This window comes from Tachysurus vachellii, chromosome 5 (genome assembly GCF_030014155.1).
Source record: "Tachysurus vachellii isolate PV-2020 chromosome 5, HZAU_Pvac_v1, whole genome shotgun sequence".
Lineage (NCBI taxonomy): Eukaryota > Metazoa > Chordata > Actinopteri > Siluriformes > Bagridae > Tachysurus > Tachysurus vachellii.
In genome coordinates this window covers 22,758,595-22,777,749 of record NC_083464.1, presented here as the reverse complement: position 1 = coordinate 22,777,749, position 19,155 = coordinate 22,758,595, and the positions used below count along the sequence as shown (strand labels likewise).

The following is a 19,155-nucleotide window of genomic DNA, read 5'->3' as shown; positions in this document are numbered from 1 at the left end:
TCAAAACAAAGCTTGCCTTGCGCAGTGGTTCCATGGTGTAATGGTTAGCACTCTGGACTCTGAATCCAGCGATCCGAGTTTATGTCTCGGTGGGACCTTCCTGAGCTTGTAGATGAGATTTGTTTCCTGTGACAATATTTTATGTGTACCTCAGATTTACAAGTTGATGTTGTGTTTTTTATTATGTAATTGCGTTGGTCTAAAGCAAGGTGTCAAAAATGCAAGACAATAGAGTCATTTCATGATTTTAATCAACATGGTAATGAGATATTAACAACACATTCTTTACATTTTAATAAGACTAGAAGGTAAGAATCTTGGAAATGCATTGTTAAAACACAGCTGTTTTTTTTCCTGTACTTGCACGGTAATAAGACAACATAACAGATCCGACCCATGAGTAATGCATGTTAGGCAAGTCATATGGGGTTTCCTACAAAATCTAAGGTCTCAAATTTATGTGGGAGCTTAGCCTGATTTGGGCAGGACTCATTCCTCAGAGTACTTTGCACCAAAGGGTAGCAGTCTGTGTTTAACGAAAAACTTTAACGAAGCAGTCTGTAATATGGAGCTAACAATGATGAAACAAAACCCTTTTACATGTTCTAAAATCTTATCATCATAATTTATGTGCCATGTCGCAACAAATCAACGGTTTAGAACATCGTCCGAAAGCGCTCACCCTGCCTTGGTTCCATGGTGTAACGGTTAGCACTCTGGACTTTGAATCCAGTGATCCGAGTTCAAATCTCGGTGGAACCTGTTTAAGTTTGAATACTGGGTGGGAACTTGGACCCTCATCACAAATGCTACCCAATGAACTAAGCTATGTTTAGAAAGAATTTGCAAGGTAGTACAAATTAAGCAAGGCATTTGGTGCTTTCTATGTTGTGCCACTAAAAGCTTTTTAAAAGTTTGTGTGTGACAAAACAAAGTCCAAATGTCCTTCATAAAATCATGGTCAATCAAAGATTGTCTGCATTATGCAAGGGACCTGGAGCTTCACCACGATTGCTACAAAGTGAAATTTGTTTGTCTGGGCTCTTAGCTGACAAAGCAAATCCTAATTTGTGCCTAGCACTGACAGAACAAAACTATCTTACAGCTTCTCAGATCTTACAATAGGTAGAACGGATACATACCAGGCCAAACGATTAACATACAAACAACAAAGGTGCTTTCTATGTTGTGCCAGTAAAACCTTTTTAAAAGATTGTGTGACAAAACAAAAAAAACTATCCTTTATAAAATCAAAACAAAGCTTGCCTTGCGCAGTGGTTCCATGGTGTAATGGTTAGCACTCTGGACTCTGAATCCAGCGATCCGAGTTTATGTCTCGGTGGGACCTTCCTGAGCTTGTAGATGAGATTTGTTTCCTGTTGTGACAATATTTTATGTGTACCTCAGATTTACAAGTTGATGTTGTGTTTTTTATTATGTAATTGCGTTGGTCTAAAGCAAGGTGTCAAAAATGCAAGACAATAGAGTCATTTCATGATTTTAATCAACATGGTAATGAGATATTAACAACACATTCTTTACATTTTAATAAGACTAGAAGGTAAGAATCTTGGAAATGCATTGTTAAAACACAGCTGTTTTTTTTCCTAGTACTTGCACGGTAATAAGACAACATAACAGATCCGACCCATGAGTAATGCATGTTAGGCAAGTCATATGGGGTTTCCTACAAAATCTAAGGTCTCAAATTTATGTGGGAGCTTAGCCTGATTTGGGCAGGACTCATTCCTCAGAGTACTTTGCACCAAAGGGTAGCAGTCTGTGTTTAACGAAAAACTTTAACGAAGCAGTCTGTAATATGGAGCTAACAATGATGAAACAAAACCCTTTTACATGTTCTAAAATCTTATCATCATAATTTATGTGCCATGTCGCAACAAATCAACGGTTTAGAACATCGTCCGAAAGCGCTCACCCTGCCTTGGTTCCATGGTGTAACGGTTAGCACTCTGGACTTTGAATCCAGTGATCCGAGTTCAAATCTCGGTGGAACCTGTTTAAGTTTGAATACTGGGTGGGAACTTGGACCCTCATCACAAATGCTACCCAATGAACTAAGCTATGTTTAGAAAGAATTTGCAAGGTAGTACAAATTAAGCAAGGCATTTGGTGCTTTCTATGTTGTGCCACTAAAAGCTTTTTAAAAGTTTGTGTGTGACAAAACAAAGTCCAAATGTCCTTCATAAAATCATGGTCAATCAAAGATTGTCTGCATTATGCAAGGGACCTGGAGCTTCACCACGATTGCTACAAAGTGAAATTTGTTTGTCTGGGCTCTTACCTGACAAAGCACATCCTAATTTGTGCCTAGCACTGACAGAACAAAACTATCTTACAGCTTCTCAGATCTTACAATAGGTAGAACGGATACATACCAGGCCAAACGATTAACATACAAACAACAAAAGGTTTCAGCCCTGGTGGTTCCATGGTGTAATGGTTAGCACTCTGGACTCTGAATCCAGCGATCCGAGTTCAAATCTCGGTGGAACCTGTTTAAGTTAGGGTAGGAACATGGTCTGTTGTTGCAAATGAACTGAGCTTTGCTTAGAAAGAGCTCACAAGGCTCTTGGGGCTTTGCTCAAGAATGGAATTAGGTGCTTTCTATGTTGTGCCAGTAAAACCTTTTTAAAAGATTGTGTGACAAAACAAAAAAAAATATCCTTTATAAAATCAAAACAAAGATTGCCTTGCGCAGTGGTTCCATGGTGTAATGGTTAGCACTCTGGACTCTGAATCCAGCGATCCGAGTTCAAGTCTCGGTGGGACCTTCCTGAGCTTGTAGATGAGATTTGTTTCCTGTTGTGACGATATTTTATGTGTACCTCAGATTTACAAGTTGATGTTGTGTTTTTTATTATGTAATTGCGTTGGTCTAAAGCAAGGTGTCAAAAATGCAAGACAATAGAGTCATTTCATGATTTTAATCAACATGGTAATGAGATATTAACAACACATTCTTTACATTTTAATAAGACTAGAAGGTAAGAATCTTGGAAATGCATTGTTAAAACACAGCTGTTTTTTTTCCTGGTACTTGCACGGTAATAAGACAACATAACAGATCCGACCCATGAGTAATGCATGTTAGGCAAGTCATATGGGGTTTCCTACAAAATCTAAGGTCTCAAATTTATGTGGGAGCTTAGCCTGATTTGGGCAGGACTCATTCCTCAGAGTACTTTGCACCAAAGGGTAGCAGTCTGTGTTTAACGAAAAACTTTAACGAAGCAGTCTGTAATATGGAGCTAACAATGATGAAACAAAACCCTTTTACATGTTCTAAAATCTTATCATCATAATTTATGTGCCATGTCGCAACAAATCAACGGTTTAGAACATCGTCCGAAAGCGCTCACCCTGCCTTGGTTCCATGGTGTAACGGTTAGCACTCTGGACTTTGAATCCAGTGATCCGAGTTCAAATCTCGGTGGAACCTGTTTAAGTTTGAATACTGGGTGGGAACTTGGACCCTCATCACAAATGCTACCCAATGAACTAAGCTATGTTTAGAAAGAATTTGCAAGGTAGTACAAATTAAGCAAGGCATTTGGTGCTTTCTATGTTGTGCCACTAAAAGCTTTTTAAAAGTTTGTGTGTGACAAAACAAAGTCCAAATGTCCTTCATAAAATCATGGTCAATCAAAGATTGTCTGCATTATGCAAGGGACCTGGAGCTTCACCACGATTGCTACAAAGTGAAATTTGTTTGTCTGGGCTCTTACCTGACAAAGCACATCCTAATTTGTGCCTAGCACTGACAGAACAAAACTATCTTACAGCTTCTCAGATCTTACAATAGGTAGAACGGATACATACCAGGCCAAACGATTAACATACAAACAACAAAGGTGCTTTCTATGTTGTGCCAGTAAAACCTTTTTAAAAGATTGTGTGACAAAACAAAAAAAACTATCCTTTATAAAATCAAAACAAAGCTTGCCTTGCGCAGTGGTTCCATGGTGTAATGGTTAGCACTCTGGACTCTGAATCCAGCGATCCGAGTTTATGTCTCGGTGGGACCTTCCTGAGCTTGTAGATGAGATTTGTTTCCTGTGACAATATTTTATGTGTACCTCAGATTTACAAGTTGATGTTGTGTTTTTTATTATGTAATTGCGTTGGTCTAAAGCAAGGTGTCAAAAATGCAAGACAATAGAGTCATTTCATGATTTTAATCAACATGGTAATGAGATATTAACAACACATTCTTTACATTTTAATAAGACTAGAAGGTAAGAATCTTGGAAATGCATTGTTAAAACACAGCTGTTTTTTTTCCTGATACTTGCACGGTAATAAGACAACATAACAGATCCGACCCATGAGTAATGCATGTTAGGCAAGTCATATGGGGTTTCCTACAAAATCTAAGGTCTCAAATTTATGTGGGAGCTTAGCCTGATTTGGGCAGGACTCATTCCTCAGAGTACTTTGCACCAAAGGGTAGCAGTCTGTGTTTAACGAAAAACTTTAACGAAGCAGTCTGAAATATGGAGCTAACAATGATGAAACAAAACCCTTTTACATGTTCTAAAATCTTATCATCATAATTTATGTGCCATGTCGCAACAAATCAACGGTTTAGAACATCGTCCGAAAGCGCTCACCCTGCCTTGGTTCCATGGTGTAACGGTTAGCACTCTGGACTTTGAATCCAGTGATCCGAGTTCAAATCTCGGTGGAACCTGTTTAAGTTTGAATACTGGGTGGGAACTTGGACCCTCATCACAAATGCTACCCAATGAACTAAGCTATGTTTAGAAAGAATTTGCAAGGTAGTACAAATTAAGCAAGGCATTTGGTGCTTTCTATGTTGTGCCACTAAAAGCTTTTTAAAAGTTTGTGTGTGACAAAACAAAGTCCAAATGTCCTTCATAAAATCATGGTCAATCAAAGATTGTCTGCATTATGCAAGGGACCTGGAGCTTCACCACGATTGCTACAAAGTGAAATTTGTTTGTCTGGGCTCTTACCTGACAAAGCACATCCTAATTTGTGCCTAGCACTGACAGAACAAAACTATCTTACAGCTTCTCAGATCTTACAATAGGTAGAACGGATACATACCAGGCCAAACGATTAACATACAAACAACAAAAGGTTCCAGCCCTGGTGGTTCCATGGTGTAATGGTTAGCACTCTGGACTCTGAATCCAGCGATCCGAGTTCAAATCTCGGTGGAACCTGTTTAAGTTAGGGTAGGAACATGGTCTGTTGTTGCAAATGAACTGAGCTTTGCTTAGAAAGAGCTCACAAGGCTCTTGGGGCTTTGCTCAAGAATGGAATTAGGTGCTTTCTATGTTGTGCCAGTAAAACCTTTTTAAAAGATTGTGTGACAAAACAAAAAAAAATATCCTTTATAAAATCAAAACAAAGCTTGCCTTGCGCAGTGGTTCCATGGTGTAATGGTTAGCACTCTGGACTCTGAATCCAGCGATCCGAGTTCATGTCTCGGTGGGACCTTCCTGAGCTTGTAGATGAGATTTGTTTCCTGTGACAATATTTTATGTGTACCTCAGATTTACAAGTTGATGTTGTGTTTTTTATTATGTAATTGCGTTGGTCTAAAGCAAGGTGTCAAAAATGCAAGACAATAGAGTCATTTCATGATTTTAATCAACATGGTAATGAGATATTAACAACACATTCTTTACATTTTAATAAGACTAGAAGGTAAGAATCTTGGAAATGCATTGTTAAAACACAGCTGTTTTTTTTCCTGGTACTTGCACGGTAATAAGACAACATAACAGATCCGACCCATGAGTAATGCATGTTAGGCAAGTCATATGGGGTTTCCTACAAAATCTAAGGTCTCAAATTTATGTGGGAGCTTAGCCTGATTTGGGCAGGACTCATTCCTCAGAGTACTTTGCACCAAAGGGTAGCAGTCTGTGTTTAACGAAAAACTTTAACGAAGCAGTCTGTAATATGGAGCTAACAATGATGAAACAAAACCCTTTTACATGTTCTAAAATCTTATCATCATAATTTATGTGCCATGTCGCAACAAATCAACGGTTTAGAACATCGTCCGAAAGCGCTCACCCTGCCTTGGTTCCATGGTGTAACGGTTAGCACTCTGGACTTTGAATCCAGTGATCCGAGTTCAAATCTCGGTGGAACCTGTTTAAGTTTGAATACTGGGTGGGAACTTGGACCCTCATCACAAATGCTACCCAATGAACTAAGCTATGTTTAGAAAGAATTTGCAAGGTAGTACAAATTAAGCAAGGCATTTGGTGCTTTCTATGTTGTGCCACTAAAAGCTTTTTAAAAGTTTGTGTGTGACAAAACAAAGTCCAAATGTCCTTCATAAAATCGTGGTCAATCAAAGATTGTCTGCATTATGCAAGGGACCTGGAGCTTCACCACGATTGCTACAAAGTGAAATTTGTTTGTCTGGGCTCTTACCTGACAAAGCACATCCTAATTTGTGCCTAGCACTGACAGAACAAAACTATCTTACAGCTTCTCAGATCTTACAATAGGTAGAACGGATACATACCAGGACAAACGATTAACATACAAACAACAAAGGTGCTTTCTATGTTGTGCCAGTAAAACCTTTTTAAAAGATTGTGTGACAAAACAAAAAAAAACTATCCTTTATAAAATCAAAACAAAGCTTGCCTTGCGCAGTGGTTCCATGGTGTAATGGTTAGCACTCTGGACTCTGAATCCAGCGATCCGAGTTCATGTCTCGGTGGGACCTTCCTGAGCTTGTAGATGAGATTTGTTTCCTGTTGTGACAATATTTTATGTGTACCTCAGATTTACAAGTTGATGTTGTGTTTTTTATTATGTAATTGCGTTGGTCTAAAGCAAGGTGTCAAAAATGCAAGACAATAGAGTCATTTCATGATTTTAATCAACATGGTAATGAGATATTAACAACACATTCTTTACATTTTAATAAGACTAGAAGGTAAGAATCTTGGAAATGCATTGTTAAAACACAGCTGTTTTTTTTCCTGGTACTTGCACGGTAATAAGACAACATAACAGATCCGACCCATGAGTAATGCATGTTAGGCAAGTCATATGGGGTTTCCTACAAAATCTAAGGTCTCAAATTTATGTGGGAGCTTAGCCTGATTTGGGCAGGACTCATTCCTCAGAGTACTTTGCACCAAAGGGTAGCAGTCTGTGTTTAACGAAAAACTTTAACGAAGCAGTCTGTAATATGGAGCTAACAATGATGAAACAAAACCCTTTTACATGTTCTAAAATCTTATCATCATAATTTATGTGCCATGTCGCAACAAATCAACGGTTTAGAACATCGTCCGAAAGCGCTCACCCTGCCTTGGTTCCATGGTGTAACGGTTAGCACTCTGGACTTTGAATCCAGTGATCCGAGTTCAAATCTCGGTGGAACCTGTTTAAGTTTGAATACTGGGTGGGAACATGGACCCTCATCACAAATGCTACCCAATGAACTAAGCTATGTTTAGAAAGAATTTGCAAGGTAGTACAAATTAAGCAAGGCATTTGGTGCTTTCTATGTTGTGCCACTAAAAGCTTTTTAAAAGTTTGTGTGTGACAAAACAAAGTCCAAATGTCCTTCATAAAATCATGGTCAATCAAAGATTGTCTGCATTATGCAAGGGACCTGGAGCTTCACCACGATTGCTACAAAGTGAAATTTGTTTGTCTGGGCTCTTACCTGACAAAGCACATCCTAATTTGTGCCTAGCACTGACAGAACAAAACTATCTTACAGCTTCTCAGATCTTACAATAGGTAGAACGGATACATACCAGGCCAAACGATTAACATACAAACAACAAAGGTGCTTTCTATGTTGTGCCAGTAAAACCTTTGTAAAAGATTGTGTGACAAAACAAAAAAAACTATCCTTTATAAAATGAAAACAAAGCTTGCCTTGCGCAGTGGTTCCATGGTGTAATGGTTAGCACTGTGGACTCTGAATCCAGCGATCTGAGTTCAAGTCTCGGTGGGACCTTCCTGAGCTTGTAGATGAGATTTGTTTCCTGTTGTGACAATATTTTATGTGTACCTCAGATTTACAAGTTGATGTTGTGTTTTTTATTATGTAATTGCGTTGGTCTAAAGCAAGGTGTCAAAAATGCAAGACAATAGAGTCATTTCATGATTTTAATCAACATGGTAATGAGATATTAACAACACATTCTTTACATTTTAATAAGACTAGAAGGTAAGAATCTTGGAAATGCATTGTTAAAACACAGCTGTTTTTTTTCCTGGTACTTGCACGGTAATAAGACAACATAACAGATCCGACCCATGAGTAATGCATGTTAGGCAAGTCATATGGGGTTTCCTACAAAATCTAAGGTCTCAAATTTATGTGGGAGCTTAGCCTGATTTGGGCAGGACTCATTCCTCAGAGTACTTTGCACCAAAGGGTAGCAGTCTGTGTTTAACGAAAAACTTTAACGAAGCAGTCTGTAATATGGAGCTAACAATGATGAAACAAAACCCTTTTACATGTTCTAAAATCTTATCATCATAATTTATGTGCCATGTCGCAACAAATCAACGGTTTAGAACATCGTCCGAAAGCGCTCACCCTGCCTTGGTTCCATGGTGTAACGGTTAGCACTCTGGACTTTGAATCCAGTGATCCGAGTTCAAATCTCGGTGGAACCTGTTTAAGTTTGAATACTGGGTGGGAACTTGGACCCTCATCACAAATGCTACCCAATGAACTAAGCTATGTTTAGAAAGAATTTGCAAGGTAGTACAAATTAAGCAAGGCATTTGGTGCTTTCTATGTTGTGCCACTAAAAGCTTTTTAAAAGTTTGTGTGTGACAAAACAAAGTCCAAATGTCCTTCATAAAATCATGGTCAATCAAAGATTGTCTGCATTATGCAAGGGACCTGGAGCTTCACCACGATTGCTACAAAGTGAAATTTGTTTGTCTGGGCTCTTACCTGACAAAGCACATCCTAATTTGTGCCTAGCACTGACAGAACAAAACTATCTTACAGCTTCTCAGATCTTACAATAGGTAGAACGGATACATACCAGGCCAAACGATTAACATACAAACAACAAAAGGTTTCAGCCTTGGTGGTTCCATGGTGTAATGGTTAGCACTCTGGACTCTGAATCCAGCGATCCGAGTTCAAATCTCGGTGGAACCTGTTTAAGTTAGGGTAGGAACATGGTCTGTTGTTGCAAATGAACTGAGCTTTGCTTAGAAAGAGCTCACAAGGCTCTTGGGGCTTTGCTCAAGAATGGAATTAGGTGCTTTCTATGTTGTGCCAGTAAAACCTTTTTAAAAGATTGTGTGACAAAACAAAAAAAAATATCCTTTATAAAATCAAAACAAAGCTTGCCTTGCGCAGTGGTTCCATGGTGTAATGGTTAGCACTCTGGACTCTGAATCCAGCGATCCGAGTTCAAGTCTCGGTGGGACCTTCCTGAGCTTGTAGATGAGATTTGTTTCCTGTTGTGACAATATTTTATGTGTACCTCAGATTTACAAGTTGATGTTGTGTTTTTTATTATGTAATTGCGTTGGTCTAAAGCAAGGTGTCAAAAATGCAAGACAATAGAGTCATTTCATGATTTTAATCAACATGGTAATGAGATATTAACAACACATTCTTTACATTTTAATAAGACTAGAAGGTAAGAATCTTGGAAATGCATTGTTAAAACACAGCTGTTTTTTTTCCTGATACTTGCACGGTAATAAGACAACATAACAGATCCGACCCATGAGTAATGCATGTTAGGCAAGTCATATGGGGTTTCCTACAAAATCTAAGGTCTCAAATTTATGTGGGAGCTTAGCCTGATTTGGGCAGGACTCATTCCTCAGAGTACTTTGCACCAAAGGGTAGCAGTCTGTGTTTAACGAAAAACTTTAACGAAGCAGTCTGAAATATGGAGCTAACAATGATGAAACAAAACCCTTTTACATGTTCTAAAATCTTATCATCATAATTTATGTGCCATGTCGCAACAAATCAACGGTTTAGAACATCGTCCGAAAGCGCTCACCCTGCCTTGGTTCCATGGTGTAACGGTTAGCACTCTGGACTTTGAATCCAGTGATCCGAGTTCAAATCTCGGTGGAACCTGTTTAAGTTTGAATACTGGGTGGGAACTTGGACCCTCATCACAAATGCTACCCAATGAACTAAGCTATGTTTAGAAAGAATTTGCAAGGTAGTACAAATTAAGCAAGGCATTTGGTGCTTTCTATGTTGTGCCACTAAAAGCTTTTTAAAAGTTTGTGTGTGACAAAACAAAGTCCAAATGTCCTTCATAAAATCATGGTCAATCAAAGATTGTCTGCATTATGCAAGGGACCTGGAGCTTCACCACGATTGCTACAAAGTGAAATTTGTTTGTCTGGGCTCTTACCTGACAAAGCACATCCTAATTTGTGCCTAGCACTGACAGAACAAAACTATCTTACAGCTTCTCAGATCTTACAATAGGTAGAACGGATACATACCAGGCCAAACGATTAACATACAAACAACAAAAGGTTTCAGCCCTGGTGGTTCCATGGTGTAATGGTTAGCACTCTGGACTCTGAATCCAGCGATCCGAGTTCAAATCTCGGTGGAACCTGTTTAAGTTAGGGTAGGAACATGGTCTGTTGTTGCAAATGAACTGAGCTTTGCTTAGAAAGAGCTCACAAGGCTCTTGGGGCTTTGCTCAAGAATGGAATTAGGTGCTTTCTATGTTGTGCCAGTAAAACCTTTTTAAAAGATTGTGACAAAACAAAAAAAAATATCCTTTATAAAATCAAAACAAAGATTGCCTTGCGCAGTGGTTCCATGGTGTAATGGTTAGCACTCTGGACTCTGAATCCAGCGATCCGAGTTCAAGTCTCGGTGGGACCTTCCTGAGCTTGTAGATGAGATTTGTTTCCTGTTGTGACGATATTTTATGTGTACCTCAGATTTACAAGTTGATGTTGTGTTTTTTATTATGTAATTGCGTTGGTCTAAAGCAAGGTGTCAAAAATGCAAGACAATAGAGTCATTTCATGATTTTAATCAACATGGTAATGAGATATTAACAACACATTCTTTACATTTTAATAAGACTAGAAGGTAAGAATCTTGGAAATGCATTGTTAAAACACAGCTGTTTTTTTTCCTGGTACTTGCACGGTAATAAGACAACATAACAGATCCGACCCATGAGTAATGCATGTTAGGCAAGTCATATGGGGTTTCCTACAAAATCTAAGGTCTCAAATTTATGTGGGAGCTTAGCCTGATTTGGGCAGGACTCATTCCTCAGAGTACTTTGCACCAAAGGGTAGCAGTCTGTGTTTAACGAAAAACTTTAACGAAGCAGTCTGTAATATGGAGCTAACAATGATGAAACAAAACCCTTTTACATGTTCTAAAATCTTATCATCATAATTTATGTGCCATGTCGCAACAAATCAACGGTTTAGAACATCGTCCGAAAGCGCTCACCCTGCCTTGGTTCCATGGTGTAACGGTTAGCACTCTGGACTTTGAATCCAGTGATCCGAGTTCAAATCTCGGTGGAACCTGTTTAAGTTTGAATACTGGGTGGGAACTTGGACCCTCATCACAAATGCTACCCAATGAACTAAGCTATGTTTAGAAAGAATTTGCAAGGTAGTACAAATTAAGCAAGGCATTTGGTGCTTTCTATGTTGTGCCACTAAAAGCTTTTTAAAAGTTTGTGTGTGACAAAACAAAGTCCAAATGTCCTTCATAAAATCATGGTCAATCAAAGATTGTCTGCATTATGCAAGGGACCTGGAGCTTCACCACGATTGCTACAAAGTGAAATTTGTTTGTCTGGGCTCTTAGCTGACAAAGCAAATCCTAATTTGTGCCTAGCACTGACAGAACAAAACTATCTTACAGCTTCTCAGATCTTACAATAGGTAGAACGGATACATACCAGGCCAAACGATTAACATACAAACAACAAAAGGTTTCAGCCTTGGTGGTTCCATGGTGTAATGGTTAGCACTCTGGACTCTGAATCCAGCGATCCGAGTTCAAATCTCGGTGGAACCTGTTTAAGTTAGGGTAGGAACATGGTCTGTTGTTGCAAATGAACTGAGCTTTGCTTAGAAAGAGCTCACAAGGCTCTTGGGGCTTTGCTCAAGAATGGAATTAGGTGCTTTCTATGTTGTGCCAGTAAAACCTTTTTAAAAGATTGTGTGACAAAACAAAAAAAAATATCCTTTATAAAATCAAAACAAAGCTTGCCTTGCGCAGTGGTTCCATGGTGTAATGGTTAGCACTCTGGACTCTGAATCCAGCGATCCGAGTTCAAGTCTCGGTGGGACCTTCCTGAGCTTGTAGATGAGATTTGTTTCCTGTTGTGACAATATTTTATGTGTACCTCAGATTTACAAGTTGATGTTGTGTTTTTTATTATGTAATTGCGTTGGTCTAAAGCAAGGTGTCAAAAATGCAAGACAATAGAGTCATTTCATGATTTTAATCAACATGGTAATGAGATATTAACAACACATTCTTTACATTTTAATAAGACTAGAAGGTAAGAATCTTGGAAATGCATTGTTAAAACACAGCTGTTTTTTTTCCTGGTACTTGCACGGTAATAAGACAACATAACAGATCCGACCCATGAGTAATGCATGTTAGGCAAGTCATATGGGGTTTCCTACAAAATCTAAGGTCTCAAATTTATGTGGGAGCTTAGCCTGATTTGGGCAGGACTCATTCCTCAGAGTACTTTGCACCAAAGGGTAGCAGTCTGTGTTTAACGAAAAACTTTAACGAAGCAGTCTGTAATATGGAGCTAACAATGATGAAACAAAACCCTTTTACATGTTCTAAAATCTTATCATCATAATTTATGTGCCATGTCGCAACAAATCAACGGTTTAGAACATCGTCCGAAAGCGCTCACCCTGCCTTGGTTCCATGGTGTAACGGTTAGCACTCTGGACTTTGAATCCAGTGATCCGAGTTCAAATCTCGGTGGAACCTGTTTAAGTTTGAATACTGGGTGGGAACTTGGACCCTCATCACAAATGCTACCCAATGAACTAAGCTATGTTTAGAAAGAATTTGCAAGGTAGTACAAATTAAGCAAGGCATTTGGTGCTTTCTATGTTGTGCCACTAAAAGCTTTTTAAAAGTTTGTGTGTGACAAAACAAAGTCCAAATGTCCTTCATAAAATCATGGTCAATCAAAGATTGTCTGCATTATGCAAGGGACCTGGAGCTTCACCACGATTGCTACAAAGTGAAATTTGTTTGTCTGGGCTCTTACCTGACAAAGCAAATCCTAATTTGTGCCTAGCACTGACAGAACAAAACTATCTTACAGCTTCTCAGATCTTACAATAGGTAGAACGGATACATACCAGGCCAAACGATTAACATACAAACAACAAAGGTGCTTTCTATGTTGTGCCAGTAAAACCTTTTTAAAAGATTGTGTGACAAAACAAAAAAAACTATCCTTTATAAAATCAAAACAAAGCTTGCCTTGCGCAGTGGTTCCATGGTGTAATGGTTAGCACTCTGGACTCTGAATCCAGCGATCCGAGTTTATGTCTCGGTGGGACCTTCCTGAGCTTGTAGATGAGATTTGTTTCCTGTTGTGACAAGATTTTATGTGTACCTCAGATTTACAAGTTGATGTTGTGTTTTTTATTATGTAATTGCGTTGGTCTAAAGCAAGGTGTCAAAAATGCAAGACAATAGAGTCATTTCATGATTTTAATCAACATGGTAATGAGATATTAACAACACATTCTTTACATTTTAATAAGACTAGAAGGTAAGAATCTTGGAAATGCATTGTTAAAACACAGCTGTTTTTTTTCCTAGTACTTGCACGGTAATAAGACAACATAACAGATCCGACCCATGAGTAATGCATGTTAGGCAAGTCATATGGGGTTTCCTACAAAATCTAAGGTCTCAAATTTATGTGGGAGCTTAGCCTGATTTGGGCAGGACTCATTCCTCAGAGTACTTTGCACCAAAGGGTAGCAGTCTGTGTTTAACGAAAAACTTTAACGAAGCAGTCTGTAATATGGAGCTAACAATGATGAAACAAAACCCTTTTACATGTTCTAAAATCTTATCATCATAATTTATGTGCCATGTCGCAACAAATCAACGGTTTAGAACATCGTCCGAAAGCGCTCACCCTGCCTTGGTTCCATGGTGTAACGGTTAGCACTCTGGACTTTGAATCCAGTGATCCGAGTTCAAATCTCGGTGGAACCTGTTTAAGTTTGAATACTGGGTGGGAACTTGGACCCTCATCACAAATGCTACCCAATGAACTAAGCTATGTTTAGAAAGAATTTGCAAGGTAGTACAAATTAAGCAAGGCATTTGGTGCTTTCTATGTTGTGCCACTAAAAGCTTTTTAAAAGTTTGTGTGTGACAAAACAAAGTCCAAATGTCCTTCATAAAATCATGGTCAATCAAAGATTGTCTGCATTATGCAAGGGACCTGGAGCTTCACCACGATTGCTACAAAGTGAAATTTGTTTGTCTGGGCTCTTACCTGACAAAGCACATCCTAATTTGTGCCTAGCACTGACAGAACAAAACTATCTTACAGCTTCTCAGATCTTACAATAGGTAGAACGGATACATACCAGGCCAAACGATTAACATACAAACAACAAAAGGTTTCAGCCCTGGTGGTTCCATGGTGTAATGGTTAGCACTCTGGACTCTGAATCCAGCGATCCGAGTTCAAATCTCGGTGGAACCTGTTTAAGTTAGGGTAGGAACATGGTCTGTTGTTGCAAATGAACTGAGCTTTGCTTAGAAAGAGCTCACAAGGCTCTTGGGGCTTTGCTCAAGAAGGGAATTAGGTGCTTTCTATGTTGTGCCAGTAAAACCTTTTTAAAAGATTGTGTGACAAAACAAAAAAAAATATCCTTTATAAAATCAAAACAAAGCTTGCCTTGCGCAGTGGTTCCATGGTGTAATGGTAAGCACTCTGGACTCTGAATCCAGCGATCCGAGTTCATGTCTCGGTGGGACCTTCCTGAGCTTGTAGATGAGATTTGTTTCCTGTGACAATATTTTATGTGTACCTCAGATTTACAAGTTGATGTTGTGTTTTTTATTATGTAATTGCGTTGGTCTAAAGCAAGGTGTCAAAAATGCAAGACAATAGAGTCATTTCATGATTTTAATCAACATGGTAATGAGATATTAACAACACATTCTTTACATTTTAATAAGACTAGAAGGTAAGAATCTTGGAAATGCATTGTTAAAACACAGCTGTTTTTTTTCCTGGTACTTGCACGGTAATAAGACAACATAACAGATCCGACCCATGAGTAATGCATGTTAGGCAAGTCATATGGGGTTTCCTACAAAATCTAAGGTCTCAAATTTATGTGGGAGCTTAGCCTGATTTGGGCAGGACTCATTCCTCAGAGTACTTTGCACCAAAGGGTAGCAGTCTGTGTTTAACGAAAAACTTTAACGAAGCAGTCTGAAATATGGAGCTAACAATGATGAAACAAAACCCTTTTACATGTTCTAAAATCTTATCATCATAATTTATGTGCCATGTCGCAACAAATCAACGGTTTAGAACATCGTCCGAAAGCGCTCACCCTGCCTTGGTTCCATGGTGTAACGGTTAGCACTCTGGACTTTGAATCCAGTGATCCGAGTTCAAATCTCGGTGGAACCTGTTTAAGTTTGAATACTGGGTGGGAACTTGGACCCTCATCACAAATGCTACCCAATGAACTAAGCTATGTTTAGAAAGAATTTGCAAGGTAGTACAAATTAAGCAAGGCATTTGGTGCTTTCTATGTTGTGCCACTAAAAGCTTTTTAAAAGTTTGTGTGTGACAAAACAAAGTCCAAATGTCCTTCATAAAATCATGGTCAATCAAAGATTGTCTGCATTATGCAAGGGACCTGGAGCTTCACCACGATTGCTACAAAGTGAAATTTGTTTGTCTGGGCTCTTAGCTGACAAAGCAAATCCTAATTTGTGCCTAGCACTGACAGAACAAAACTATCTTACAGCTTCTCAGATCTTACAATAGGTAGAACGGATACATACCAGGCCAAACGATTAACATACAAACAACAAAGGTGCTTTCTATGTTGTGCCAGTAAAACCTCTTTAAAAGATTGTGTGACAAAACAAAAAAAACTATCCTTTATAAAATCAAAACAAAGCTTGCCTTGCGCAGTGGTTCCATGGTGTAATGGTTAGCACTCTGGACTCTGAATCCAGCGATCCGAGTTTATGTCTCGGTGGGACCTTCCTGAGCTTGTAGATGAGATTTGTTTCCTGTTGTGACAATATTTTATGTGTACCTCAGATTTACAAGTTGATGTTGTGTTTTTTATTATGTAATTGCGTTGGTCTAAAGCAAGGTGTCAAAAATGCAAGACAATAGAGTCATTTCATGATTTTAATCAACATGGTAATGAGATATTAACAACACATTCTTTACATTTTAATAAGACTAGAAGGTAAGAATCTTGGAAATGCATTGTTAAAACACAGCTGTTTTTTTTCCTAGTACTTGCACGGTAATAAGACAACATAACAGATCCGACCCATGAGTAATGCATGTTAGGCAAGTCATATGGGGTTTCCTACAAAATCTAAGGTCTCAAATTTATGTGGGAGCTTAGCCTGATTTGGGCAGGACTCATTCCTCAGAGTACTTTGCACCAAAGGGTAGATTAACGAATCTACCCTTTGGTCTGTGTTTAACGAAAAACTTTAACGAAGCAGTCTGTAATATGGAGCTAACAATGATGAAACAAAACCCTTTTACATGTTCTAAAATCTTATCATCATAATTTATGTGCCATGTCGCAACAAATCAACAGTTTAGAACATCGTCCGAAAGCGCTCACCCTGCCTTGGTTCCAAAAAAGATTGTGTGACAAAACAAAGTCCAACTATCCTTTATAAAATCAAAACAAAGATTGTCTTGTGCAGTGGTTCCATGGTGTAATGGTTAGCACTCTGGCCTCTGAATCCAGCGATCCGAGTTCAAATCTCAGTGGAACCTGTTTAAGTTTGAATACTGGGTGGTAACTTATACCCTCATCACACATGCTACCCGATGAACTAAGCTACGTTTAGAAAGAATTTGCAAGGTAGTACAAATTAAGCAAGGCATTTGGTGCTTTCTATGTTGTGCCACTAAAAGCTTTTTAAAAGTTTGTGTGACAAAACAAAGTCCAACTGTCCTTCATAAAATCATGGTCAATCAAAGATTGTCTGTATTATGCAAGGGACATGGAGCTTCACCACGATTGCTACAAAGTGAAATTTGTTTGTCTGGGCTCTTACCTGACAAAGCACATCCTAATTTGTGCCTAGCCCTTACAGAACAAAACTATCTCACTGCTTCTCAGATCTTACAATAGCTAGAACGGATACATACCAGGCCAAACGATTAACATACAAACAACAAAAGATTCCATGGTGTAATGTTTAGCACTCTGACCTCTGAATCCAGTGATCTGAGTTCAAATCTCGGTGAAACCTGTTTACGTTAGGGTAGGAACATGGTCTGTTGTTGCAAATGAACTGAGCTTTGCTTAGAAAGAACTCACAAGGCACTTGGGGCTTTGCTCAAGAAGGGAATTAGGTGTAGGAATTTTTTAATAAAATAATGCATAAATACACCATGGACTAGAGGAAAGGTAAGATGGGGAGAAGAAGCATACATCAAGAGTCAACTTTTATACTGTGCACAGGCCATTAGAAGCTAGCAGGTCCTAGGCGTATGCCATCAAAAGTAGAAAATGATTAACCACCCCTATAGGCTAAGAATACACAGAAACCAACACACACACACACACACAGAGGCAGAAAGGACACGTGCGCACACAATATTAAGGCCCAAAACTGAGCAGAAGGGTTTTAATAGGGAGATGCAAAATCATAAAGAGTCACTTCTTAATATAAAATGGTTTGACAGCATAGCGTGGAGGATATTGAGTCTTTTTGTTAACACGGCATGAAGCTTGAGTAGCTTGTGTGCTTGTGGATGAGGCTGAAGGAGTTTGAGTAGACTTGGTAGCAACTGTAGCAGTCTGAGTTGAGACATGGACCCCCTTGACAGCAGATGTGTCACTGGGCCGACCACTACTCTCCATATCCTGGATATAATGAGTAATGACCTCAGTGAGAAGATCAGCAGTAGGTGATGGTGTAGAAAGGTCAGTTTCATCCAAAAGGTGTGCTACCCATGCGGAGATTGAAGCTAGAACACACCACAAATAGAGCCTCAGCAAGCATATACAATACTCTGGCCACTGGGTTAATAAGTAAACCAATGACTACTGCACACCATATCCAAAGAGACTGAACAGTAGAAGAACAGGTTTGAGTCATATAGAAGAGAAAATACTGGAGTACAAGAAAATCCATACATACCCATGAACAAGTGTGTTATGTTGAGTTGTGTTGAAGAAGACACCAGAAAAGAGAATAAGTCTAAAAGCACATAAAACCAACTTATAAGCTCCATGGCCTGATGACGTAGGCCCAAGGACTATGGGGACGGGGCCCCTCGGTTGGAAAATAATGGGAATTTAGATGGCCTAATGCGTGGGCAAAATATTGACCCAATGTACGGGCAAAACATTCCAATTTGGAAATAATGGTAATTTCCTAAGCGGGCGAAACTGTGTACTTGAGCGGTATTATGATTGGATAACGAAGGGAGTATGGCAAAAAGGGGGGCATGTCAGAACTGTATATAAGCTTACTGTAATCAGCAGTGCTTCGGTGCAAGTATCGTCTACTGGACAAACTTGTATCCCTGGTACCAGCGGGTTGATTGCTGTCTATATGACTGTCAATAAACCTACCTCAACTGAATCCAGTCTTCGTGAGTTTGGCTGATCATTTCTTCTTTGAATTTTAACTTAGAATTATTGTGTAAACCTCTAGTCAGATTGCAGGAGCCAGCCTGGGCCAATGTAGGTTGGAGGCGATTTTCTCCTACATTGTTTTGGCGAGCCAGCCAGGAGAGTCTATGGGGACCCCGAACCCCGGATGTGGGGAGGCGTAGCCCCGCCGTCCAGACCAGACAACTTTGGCCATCATAGGAAAAGGTAAGCAGAACGCCTGTTAGATCAAAGTTTCTGCTATAGTCTTGTGTGGTCTGTACGGCC

At 39.2% G+C, this 19,155-nt stretch overlaps 31 non-coding genes across 31 annotated transcripts; all 31 read left to right on the top strand.

Annotated features, from left to right (window-relative positions):
• The first annotated feature begins 26 nt into the window (after positions 1–26).
• trnaq-cug (transfer RNA glutamine (anticodon CUG)) lies at positions 27–98 on the top strand. The gene has a single exon. It is a non-coding gene; the product is annotated as a tRNA-Gln (tRNA).
• A 592-nt stretch (positions 99–690) lies between these two features.
• On the top strand, positions 691–762 carry trnaq-uug (transfer RNA glutamine (anticodon UUG)). The gene has a single exon. It is a non-coding gene; the product is annotated as a tRNA-Gln (tRNA).
• Positions 763–1,276: 514 nt separating this feature from the next.
• trnaq-cug (transfer RNA glutamine (anticodon CUG)) lies at positions 1,277–1,348 on the top strand. The gene has a single exon. It is a non-coding gene; the product is annotated as a tRNA-Gln (tRNA).
• A 596-nt stretch (positions 1,349–1,944) lies between these two features.
• trnaq-uug (transfer RNA glutamine (anticodon UUG)) lies at positions 1,945–2,016 on the top strand. The gene has a single exon. It is a non-coding gene; the product is annotated as a tRNA-Gln (tRNA).
• A 427-nt stretch (positions 2,017–2,443) lies between these two features.
• Positions 2,444–2,515, top strand: trnaq-cug (transfer RNA glutamine (anticodon CUG)). Its single transcript has one exon. It is a non-coding gene; the product is annotated as a tRNA-Gln (tRNA).
• Positions 2,516–2,720: 205 nt separating this feature from the next.
• On the top strand, positions 2,721–2,792 carry trnaq-cug (transfer RNA glutamine (anticodon CUG)). The gene has a single exon. It is a non-coding gene; the product is annotated as a tRNA-Gln (tRNA).
• A 596-nt stretch (positions 2,793–3,388) lies between these two features.
• On the top strand, positions 3,389–3,460 carry trnaq-uug (transfer RNA glutamine (anticodon UUG)). Its single transcript has one exon. It is a non-coding gene; the product is annotated as a tRNA-Gln (tRNA).
• A 514-nt stretch (positions 3,461–3,974) lies between these two features.
• Positions 3,975–4,046, top strand: trnaq-cug (transfer RNA glutamine (anticodon CUG)). Its single transcript has one exon. It is a non-coding gene; the product is annotated as a tRNA-Gln (tRNA).
• Positions 4,047–4,639: 593 nt separating this feature from the next.
• trnaq-uug (transfer RNA glutamine (anticodon UUG)) lies at positions 4,640–4,711 on the top strand. Its single transcript has one exon. It is a non-coding gene; the product is annotated as a tRNA-Gln (tRNA).
• A 427-nt stretch (positions 4,712–5,138) lies between these two features.
• trnaq-cug (transfer RNA glutamine (anticodon CUG)) lies at positions 5,139–5,210 on the top strand. The gene has a single exon. It is a non-coding gene; the product is annotated as a tRNA-Gln (tRNA).
• A 205-nt stretch (positions 5,211–5,415) lies between these two features.
• Positions 5,416–5,487, top strand: trnaq-cug (transfer RNA glutamine (anticodon CUG)). Its single transcript has one exon. It is a non-coding gene; the product is annotated as a tRNA-Gln (tRNA).
• A 593-nt stretch (positions 5,488–6,080) lies between these two features.
• trnaq-uug (transfer RNA glutamine (anticodon UUG)) lies at positions 6,081–6,152 on the top strand. Its single transcript has one exon. It is a non-coding gene; the product is annotated as a tRNA-Gln (tRNA).
• Positions 6,153–6,667: 515 nt separating this feature from the next.
• On the top strand, positions 6,668–6,739 carry trnaq-cug (transfer RNA glutamine (anticodon CUG)). The gene has a single exon. It is a non-coding gene; the product is annotated as a tRNA-Gln (tRNA).
• Positions 6,740–7,335: 596 nt separating this feature from the next.
• On the top strand, positions 7,336–7,407 carry trnaq-uug (transfer RNA glutamine (anticodon UUG)). The gene has a single exon. It is a non-coding gene; the product is annotated as a tRNA-Gln (tRNA).
• Positions 7,408–7,921: 514 nt separating this feature from the next.
• Positions 7,922–7,993, top strand: trnaq-cug (transfer RNA glutamine (anticodon CUG)). The gene has a single exon. It is a non-coding gene; the product is annotated as a tRNA-Gln (tRNA).
• A 596-nt stretch (positions 7,994–8,589) lies between these two features.
• On the top strand, positions 8,590–8,661 carry trnaq-uug (transfer RNA glutamine (anticodon UUG)). Its single transcript has one exon. It is a non-coding gene; the product is annotated as a tRNA-Gln (tRNA).
• A 427-nt stretch (positions 8,662–9,088) lies between these two features.
• On the top strand, positions 9,089–9,160 carry trnaq-cug (transfer RNA glutamine (anticodon CUG)). Its single transcript has one exon. It is a non-coding gene; the product is annotated as a tRNA-Gln (tRNA).
• Positions 9,161–9,365: 205 nt separating this feature from the next.
• On the top strand, positions 9,366–9,437 carry trnaq-cug (transfer RNA glutamine (anticodon CUG)). The gene has a single exon. It is a non-coding gene; the product is annotated as a tRNA-Gln (tRNA).
• A 596-nt stretch (positions 9,438–10,033) lies between these two features.
• On the top strand, positions 10,034–10,105 carry trnaq-uug (transfer RNA glutamine (anticodon UUG)). Its single transcript has one exon. It is a non-coding gene; the product is annotated as a tRNA-Gln (tRNA).
• A 427-nt stretch (positions 10,106–10,532) lies between these two features.
• trnaq-cug (transfer RNA glutamine (anticodon CUG)) lies at positions 10,533–10,604 on the top strand. Its single transcript has one exon. It is a non-coding gene; the product is annotated as a tRNA-Gln (tRNA).
• A 203-nt stretch (positions 10,605–10,807) lies between these two features.
• Positions 10,808–10,879, top strand: trnaq-cug (transfer RNA glutamine (anticodon CUG)). The gene has a single exon. It is a non-coding gene; the product is annotated as a tRNA-Gln (tRNA).
• A 596-nt stretch (positions 10,880–11,475) lies between these two features.
• trnaq-uug (transfer RNA glutamine (anticodon UUG)) lies at positions 11,476–11,547 on the top strand. Its single transcript has one exon. It is a non-coding gene; the product is annotated as a tRNA-Gln (tRNA).
• A 427-nt stretch (positions 11,548–11,974) lies between these two features.
• trnaq-cug (transfer RNA glutamine (anticodon CUG)) lies at positions 11,975–12,046 on the top strand. The gene has a single exon. It is a non-coding gene; the product is annotated as a tRNA-Gln (tRNA).
• Positions 12,047–12,251: 205 nt separating this feature from the next.
• trnaq-cug (transfer RNA glutamine (anticodon CUG)) lies at positions 12,252–12,323 on the top strand. Its single transcript has one exon. It is a non-coding gene; the product is annotated as a tRNA-Gln (tRNA).
• Positions 12,324–12,919: 596 nt separating this feature from the next.
• trnaq-uug (transfer RNA glutamine (anticodon UUG)) lies at positions 12,920–12,991 on the top strand. Its single transcript has one exon. It is a non-coding gene; the product is annotated as a tRNA-Gln (tRNA).
• A 514-nt stretch (positions 12,992–13,505) lies between these two features.
• trnaq-cug (transfer RNA glutamine (anticodon CUG)) lies at positions 13,506–13,577 on the top strand. Its single transcript has one exon. It is a non-coding gene; the product is annotated as a tRNA-Gln (tRNA).
• A 596-nt stretch (positions 13,578–14,173) lies between these two features.
• Positions 14,174–14,245, top strand: trnaq-uug (transfer RNA glutamine (anticodon UUG)). The gene has a single exon. It is a non-coding gene; the product is annotated as a tRNA-Gln (tRNA).
• A 427-nt stretch (positions 14,246–14,672) lies between these two features.
• Positions 14,673–14,744, top strand: trnaq-cug (transfer RNA glutamine (anticodon CUG)). The gene has a single exon. It is a non-coding gene; the product is annotated as a tRNA-Gln (tRNA).
• A 205-nt stretch (positions 14,745–14,949) lies between these two features.
• On the top strand, positions 14,950–15,021 carry trnaq-cug (transfer RNA glutamine (anticodon CUG)). The gene has a single exon. It is a non-coding gene; the product is annotated as a tRNA-Gln (tRNA).
• Positions 15,022–15,614: 593 nt separating this feature from the next.
• On the top strand, positions 15,615–15,686 carry trnaq-uug (transfer RNA glutamine (anticodon UUG)). Its single transcript has one exon. It is a non-coding gene; the product is annotated as a tRNA-Gln (tRNA).
• A 514-nt stretch (positions 15,687–16,200) lies between these two features.
• Positions 16,201–16,272, top strand: trnaq-cug (transfer RNA glutamine (anticodon CUG)). Its single transcript has one exon. It is a non-coding gene; the product is annotated as a tRNA-Gln (tRNA).
• The last annotated feature ends 2,883 nt before the right edge of the window (positions 16,273–19,155 follow it).